A 9,412-nucleotide genomic window follows, 5' to 3' on the forward strand; every position below is an offset into this window, starting at 1 on the left:
TCCAAAAATAATTGTATTATTTTGTTAAATAGAGAAAAAAAAAACAATGTCCAAAAGTCAGGACAAGAAAAAAAAAAGATTTTCAAATATTCACGAACACATGAAATTGTAAGAATAAAATAATATAGAAAAGTAGATAGGAAAGAAATCTTAGGACATTATGTACAAGACAAAATAGATAATTTCTGGTTCAACTTAAACAATATTGCTAGCACTATTTTTGGAGATTTTTAGACATGTTCGAAAATTTGTCGACACCTCTCCTTCTAAATATTCCAAGTTATAATCAAAACCAGTTGAACTCTTTGAGTTTGAGGACCTATTTCTTGAGGTCCAGTTTGTAACACCGAATCCCCCCACCAATTGAAAAACAAGGAACATCTATGTTCTGAAATGAAGTAAGCCAAAGAATTCTTCTTCCACACTAGATTAACGCCTCCACAGAAAAATAAACAATGTATGAGTGATTATAGAAGTAACTTGTAGATTGGACAAGTTACCGGAGTAGATGGAAACCGCTGGTGAATGAAAAGTAGAACAGAAAGCTTACCATGGAGGATTTTTAACGCAAAGAGCAAAATCTTGTGAGGGATTTTCAAATTCCATAAATGGCTCCAAACTGGCCTCTGTTGCATGAAGTTCGGACAAAATTCAATGGAGGTATGATAAAATTGGTAAGTAATCCTGTACTCTGATGTAATGTAATATGTTTTTGTTCTGTTCATTACCTATTGAATTGTGTCTTCACCTTCTCCTAGGATTATGGAGATGATTCACTGAACAAGTTTTGGAGAGAAAAGATTTGAGATTAATATTTGGTTCTACGGTTTATTTGACAAAAACAGGTCCTTTACCCATAACAAATGGTAACTATCTAATAGTAGTACTACAGATGGTAGAACGATGAAGGGATAAGGAGGAGTGAGCCATGGTTCACTGAAAATTCAGATATCACCAGAACTTACTTTCCAACTAATGCCTTTTTCTACAACTTGCTTCCCTTCAAGAATACTTTGCCAACCGCAAGAAGGTAAGGTTCCTACTTCTACTATAAGGATAGAATTAAATTTGTAGTATTTATCTTAAGTATTCTAGAAAGAAGAGAATTAGGTTGAGTTATGATTTTTCGATACTGTTTACCCAAAAAAGCTAGGTTTTGAACTCTGAAATCTTTGAAACGAAGCCCTCCTTCTTTCTTAGGCCTAGTCATCTTATCCCAACTAATTCACACTATTCGCCTTTTAGAATCTTGCTGCCCCTATCAGAACTAGATTAGAATACTATAAATTTTATTTAGTAAGCTGTCTGACAATTTAAAACATGACAATGTGTATATTGGTATGGCTTTACCAACTGCTCGGAATAATACCTATCTTTCTCCATTAGATGACAAGAACCTTTTTCCATCCTTGTATTATTTTGAGAACCTTATCTTTGATTGAGTTGAATGCGGCTTTTTCAGAGCAGTTGACAAGAGAAGGTAGACTCGAATATTTATCCTATGCACCTATGTGAGAAATATTCAACTAGACTGCTAGAAAGGTTCTAATAAGCTCTCGAGTGTTATTACTGACGAACAGTGCGGATTTATTAAGATTAACTCTTTGCTCACTGACGCTCTCATAAGATTCCAATAATTCTAGAATAGAGGCATAACTATTTTCCGAGGTTTTATGGAATAGAATGGAATCATTAGCGAATAGTAATCGATTTATAGTCGGGCGTCTTTTGTTTATCTGAATTCTTCGAATGAGACTATTTTGCTCTGCTTTGTGTAACAAGAAAAAAATCCTTCTGCACATAATAAGAAAAGAAAAGGGGATAGAGGGTCACTTGACGGATGCCTCTATTTGATTTAAAAAAAATCATATGGTTGACCTTTCACAATAATAGAGTAAGAAACGGTTGTCAACAATTCACAAATCTAGCCAATGAATCTCGATTCAAAGCCCAACTTCTCCATAATAAACCATAGAAAATGCCACTCCACTCTGTCGTAGACTTGACTTATGTCAAACTTGAGTGCCATTTCGTATCCAAGTCTCGCTTCTTTTGTTTAAGGTAGTGCATACATTCGTGTGCTATAAGAATGTTACCAGAAATAAATTTAACTTTCAAGAATGCACTTTGAGTAGGGTTAATTACTTTGTTCATACGTTCTTGAAGTCGTGGATCAATATCTTTAAAATGATTTTGTAGACAACAAAAGATAAATTAACAAGTTTTATCTGAGTCATATCGCTCGCATTTAGGATCTTTGACATTAGACAAATATTGGTGTAAAGTTTAGATTTTATATATTATATATATGGAAAAGTATATGGAACCAAGAGGTGATCAGCCAAAAAGTAAACAACTTAATTAATTTATAATTATATATTTTATTTGAGTTTAGATTTTATATATTATATATATGGAAAAGTATATGGAACCAAGAGGTGATCAGCCAAAAAGTAAACAACTTAATTAATTTATAATTATATTTAATTAATTTTATTTATTTTTAATTTATAATATTTCATATTAATTACTTCTCACTCCAAATTAAAATTCTGAATGATACGTTGGAGAAATAGGGGCGGGGATCACGGAACTTCCAACAATCCCGATTCTTAATATATAAAAAAATCTATAATATATATAAAAAAACATCCATTTAGTATGAAAAAGAAACATTCTGATACTTAGTAGAAGAAACATCCTACTGCCTAGCATAAGCATCATCCATGTAGAGATTTTAGATTCACCCAGAGGTATTTGGCTGGTTTTTTGCTGATATCCTCTTGGTTTCATAGCATTATTGTATACATAAATTTTTTTAATGCAAACTTTAAGGAGATATTATTTATAACTTATATCTTATTTAATAGAAGAAGGCTAATCATTTATTATTATGCGATTCATTTACAAGGGAAAAGAGACTATGAAATCTAAGATAGATATATGTTAAATTTTTTATTAAAAAATATCATAAAATAAAGTCAATTTTTTTTTAAAAAAATGTTAACAAAAAAAAACACAAATTATTATATTTCTGATACATTTCATATGAACATGTAAATCTTAAAATATTCATAATAAAAAATAAGTCTATTTATCTCATTCAAATTCATATCTAAACTAAGTTATCATAACACACTTTGTAAATAAAATATAAATGTATCTAATCTTTCAATATCAGCCTAGTAGTGAATGTAGCCCAAAATTTTTAACTTTTAATAGCATCATTATCACACTGCAAATTATTCCTTCACATTAATTCTCTTTTAAAATTGATTACTTGAACAAAACTCAGTTGTTCTATCATCCTATTTTGACAAAATTACCCATCCCTATCAAGAATAAGGTTGAGCAAAACAAAATAAATTACACAGATGAATTTTTGACGGGTTGTCTTCTCTCTTTATCGTTCATAATTCTTGAAAATTAAAACGTTTGTATTAATTGACAAATTGGTTTATTAATTCATTAGCCAATGACTATGATCTCCGGCTCTCCTTCAAAGCGAGTAGGGTTCGTTGGCAGATTAAAAACAAAATATGCTGATGGATTATGATTAATTCTTAATTATCATGGCCATATACAACTTTGATTTTTCTTACACATCAAAATAATGGACTATGCATTATTTCACACAAATGACAAGAAATATGATAATATATATATATGTTACATCATGAATGTGGTTCCCATCACTAATTTATATATGTGAAAGAAACATTCTGTCATAATATATAATTTGTTGTTGACAATAACTAGTGATAACGACATGCTAATTATATATAGAGCAACATACATCAATATATAACAACAAAACAATATACCATGTCGTAGTACTTAGTTACTTAATAAGAGGTTTAAAATAATAATTGTGTACAACAATATATAACAATAATTATGTACAACAAGCTGGTTTCATTATAATTTTATATAAACTAAGCAGGGTTCATTATCAAGTATAATGACAAATAAGTTTTCAATATAAGAAAAAATTAATAATTTATTATGATTAAATATTTTGTTGAAAACCAATATGCACGGATGACTCGTCAAAATTCCTTCAATAGTCTCAATTGGGGCCCTCAATTAAATGATGATAAACTGGTGAATAATAATTAGTGAGAATTCAGGAAATATCCATTGTGAAAACTGAAAAGACTCGTATGTAACATCGTAAGAGTTCTCAAATGACAAAAGTGCATTTAGAATGAAATAAAGGGAAGAAAAGGTGCATCTAATGAATAAGGAAAAGAGGTTAAAAGTTATATGTCAAGGGAAAATTGTTCGTCAAACATCAAATACAATTCAAGGTCTCCTCCTAATGAATTCTATATTTATTTAGGAAAAACGGTAAGAAAGAAAAGACTTTAGTAGCTAAACCATTTTTATTTGAGTAAAGTATCGTTTTGGTCCCAACGTTTGGGGTAAGTTCTAAAGTTGTTCCTAACGTTTCAATCGTCATATTTAAGTCCCTAACGTTTTAAAACTGACTCAATGTTGTCCTGCCGTTAGGGATCCGTTAACAGAATTGGCGGCGGGACAAAATTGAGACGATTTTGAAACGTTAGGGACTTAAATAAGACGAAAACGTTGAGGACAAAAATGATACATAAAAATAAGTTTTAATTTTATCTTTCAATAATATCAATTTTTTACTATAGATAGTATTCAGTTATTTTTTAATCACATCTAAGTAAATTACACTTAATCATATTACTTTTATTTTAAAAATTAAAAAATAATTGTACAGTAAATACAGTAAAAAATTAATATTATTAAAAGATAAAATTAAATTAAAATTTATTTTTATATATCGTTTTTGTCCCTAACGTTTTCGTCCTATTTAAGTCCCTAACGTTTCAAAATCGTCTCAATTTTGTCCTGTCGTCAATTTTGTTAATGGATCCCTAACGGCAGGACAACATTGAGTCAATTTTAAAACGTTAGAGACTTAAATAGGACAATTAAAACGCTAAGAACAACTTTAAGACTTACTCCAAACGTTAGGGACAAAAATAATACTTTATTCATTTTTATTTTTATTTAGGTTAGTTATAGTTACTTTTCACAAATTGGTGGCTTTTGTGAAATAATATTTAAGTTATATATTGTTTTTAATCTGTGTTAACATTTTAAGTAAAAAGCTACTCCTTAAAAAAGTTGGCAAAAACTTCAAAGAGTCAAGTATTTTTTAAATTGATTTTAATAGTTGTAATGAGCTACAAGATTTTAGAAAAATCATCGTCATAGAAGCGGATTAATATAGTATAAAAAAAAAATCCAAGAACTTATAAAATTATCTTTTAGATATTAATTACGTGATGTGACTCTTTTAAAAATATTGGTTTTGATAGAAACTTACTTCTATGCATTTGTTTTTATATAAAATTAATAATAAAAATTATTCGATGATTTAATATGTTCGAATAAATTGTCACTTAATAATTTTTAATTGTCAACTTTATATAAAGACAATTTTTACTATTAAAACAAAATCACTTTTAGTGATTATACATTTTGCAATAATAAAAATAACAAGAATATATTTATTAGCAATTAACTAGGTATTAGTCATCTTATATTATCGCTAAAAGATTTTAACAATAATTCGGTGAAGACTTTTTTAATAGCCACAAAAATATATAATTATAATTGTAATATATAGTAATAATAACAAATATAATTGTCATAAAAAATTAAATTAAATAATATATATAATAATTAGAGTAAAGTATTGTTTTTGTCCTCAATGTTTGGGGTAAGTCCTATTTGTGTCTCTAACGTTTAAATCGTCCTATTTATATCCTTAACGTTTATAAAAGTGATTCAATGTTATCCTACTATCAATTATACTAACAAATCAGATTATATTTTTCAATTATTCTCACTTCGATGTATTCATTCTCAATTAGGTCTCACTTGGATGTGTTCGATTTTAATATTATACCCACTATTTGTGTTTAGATTCAATTATATCCCTAGAAAAGTGAATTATGTAAATGTTGTAGAAATTAGTTTCAACATTTGATGAGCTATTTTTTGGAGTAGATCATCAATTCTATCCCAGACATTTGTATTCTAACTTTAAGAAGAGATTTTTAAAACTCAAACTAAAGCGCTCATGATGTGTAATTAACAGCATGATAACATTGAATCACTTTTACAAATGTTAGGGATACAAATAGGACGATTTAAATGTTAGGGACACAAATAGAATTTATCCAAAACGTTGGGACAAAAACGATACTTTACTCTAATAATTATTATGTTATTGTTACTCAAAATTTGCTACTAAAAATAATTTTTTTTGTAATATGTATGTGAGATTTTACCATTGATATCACGGAACTCCTAAGAATACTCTTTTATAATATATAATGTGGATTTTTCGTTTTTAGGATTAGCTTTTAAAATTGAATAAGACTTAATTTAATACGGAATTATAATTTATCAACTATTTAGTGCTAAAGAGTATTAGAAGACAATTTTCACTCTTTTATATAATAATGTTAAAGAGTTAAACTCACTCGTTTTTTAACGGATAACATTAAGACAATGTTTATTTAAATAAAATAACTAGAATTATACATATTGGAAGATAATTGTGGATTTCAGGATTCAACCTTGCAAAAATTGGAGGCGAAAATTAAGAGGGATAGCATACAAATATACCTTGAAAAAGCATTATACTTTGGAGTAGGAATAAACTAATAAAGTGAATAAATTGAAAACAACACGATGAGATTCCTGCTTATATATTCTCAATTTTAAAATTAAAACATTTTGGATCCTCCACCAGAGTTTTTCTGACCAAGTTACATATTCTCTGCCGCCTAGTTGTTTCTCAATATAGTCAACACCAAATTAGATCTGAAATGACGAAAGAATTTCAAAAGATTTCAATAATAAATAAGAATAATTCCTCAAGCTAGGCTGAAATCACTTAAAAGAATTATTATTACTATTATTATTATTTTCTATCAATCAACCTTGGATCATATTCAAAGTACCATATCAAAAAATGGAGATGACGATGGAACATGCTAACGAGTGGAAAGGAAAACATCATTATAAAGCTACTGATTCTACCCCTAAACATTTGGCTTTGTCCGCTCTTAATTATATTTCATTCTTTTTTTTTTTGTTACGATTATTCGAATTCAAAAAGTTTTGACAGTGAAGCAAAATATATATAACATAATAATAATAATTTAAGTTTAGTTAATATGTGTCTTAAAGATACATGACAAACTTATTATTAGTAGAATATTTTAAATTTTTTCATTTGATAACTGTAAAATAAATACATTACTATTAAGTACCAAAAGTTGAGTAAAAAATTATTGTGAGGTCAAATTCAATAATTTAATAGGAGCAAATAAATATTATTATTATATATTATTCAAAAAAATTTTCAAATTGTAGTGAAAACGTTTGCCCCACTACACAATATATAAATCCGTCCCTGACTTGAACAGTGTCACTACTCACTAACACTTAATGGTGCTTCGGTTGCCATGAAGGATCAATTTTTGAACGTTAACCTTGTGAATTTGTAAATATTTACTTGCTCTTAATTTTGATTAGCGTGGCTTTATATTTGTTATGCAGGTTTTTAGGTTTTATCAATTAAAGACCATCAAAACCATGGTTAGTGATCTAGATTTTGAGAGTAAAACCAATTTTGTTTAGAAATGCATCAAAATTTTCGATTTAATAACAATTCCGCGAGATAACTAATAAGGGTATAGCAAACATCAAACTAACGAATATTTTAAAATTGTACTTCATATTAATTAATTGTTATTAATTATTAATTATTAATTGCAGTTATATAAATTTAGCTGTTTAGCTTAGGAATTGTTTATCTATTTCATTTAACAATAAAAAAGAAGACAAAGATAATGCATAATGTTGCATAATCATAAATATACATGCAAAAATACTAGTAAATTGAATGATCGATAATGTTAACTTGTAAATTGTATAAACGAAATAACACTTTTCAGAGTTCAAAGTGTTTTAAAACATAACCTAGAACTTTCACAGAATTTCGAAGGGTCTGGAATAGGAAAGGAAATAATTTTTCAAAGTAAAATAGTGAAAAGACTTTGTAGAAATATAAATTGGAGAAACATAAATAAAGAACAAATGAAAGAAAAGATTGGAAGGAACCCTACTAAAATTAAGATACTTTTAATTTGTGTTTTTTATTTATCTAAAAACAAAAAAATATAAAAAATAATAAAAATAAAAACCAAATGCATCCCTAATTTTTCTTTCAGCGTAGTAGTTAATATTGTTTTCCTACCTAGTAGGACTTGCATCGTGTTTTGGGAGAATTAGAATCCAAAGCGGTATACCTCACTATATTGTATGGTAGAAACTCAGGTATAGTCGACTTTACGTGAAGTTAATATTTGAGAGCCGTTAAATGATTTGATTGATTTGACTAAATTTTCATCTAACGACTCTCAGATATCATATTCACGTGAAGTCGACTTCACCTGAGTTTTCACCGTATTGTATATAATTTAGCCTTACAATTAGCATCATGATTAGTTTCAGAGATTATTGAAACATAAATCAAGCAATTAAGAAAAACAAAATACACTAGAAAACTCTTAAGTAATTTAATACATTAAAAGTACTAAAAAATTTAAAATTTTCTATAAGCAGCATCTTAGTCCACTTTTCACGATCCAATTTGATAGTCAAAGCCAACAAACATAACCACCCTAAAATTTTATAACGACGACCAAGAAAACTGTAACGAAGAAAAAAAAAATAGAAATGATAGATCAAATGTGTAGGTCGAATAAATGTGATATACAAAATTGTGATTTTGGAAGGATTATATCCCAATCACGTAGAACATGGGGGTCCCAAACACATATCATGTTTCTATGTTTCATCCGCGTGTTAAATGATAAACAGACAAAGAAAACAGTTAGGAACAAATCTCCTAGGAAATGATCAAAGGTAGAGATCATGTTCCCCTTGATTTAATTTAATTTAATTTAATATTTTAAATAGAGATTGGGTTCCGTACAGGCCCTCTTACCCTTCTTTTCATTTATATAGTAATCTATGGCTACTGGTGGTGAAGCACAAGCATTACTGTAGGGTCGATACCAAACAGTAACATCTGTGGTAAGGTCATGTCTCTTCTTCATTAGCTACCACATGGAGCAAGAAATTAAATTAGGGTTGACGACAATCAACCTTCAAATGTGGTTAGGGTTAAACAAATCAATGACAGCAATTAGGCAGCATGTTATTGTTGANAATAATCTTGTTCTGTATTATTTATTTTGTTAATTTAAAATTAGTTTTTATTAATACTTTTAAAACTTAAATTAAAAATATAATAAAATAGATAATTAATCAGAATAAGAACACTAATTTATAC

The sequence above is a fragment of the Arachis ipaensis genome, chromosome B05 (assembly GCF_000816755.2).
Source record: "Arachis ipaensis cultivar K30076 chromosome B05, Araip1.1, whole genome shotgun sequence".
Lineage (NCBI taxonomy): Eukaryota > Viridiplantae > Streptophyta > Magnoliopsida > Fabales > Fabaceae > Arachis > Arachis ipaensis.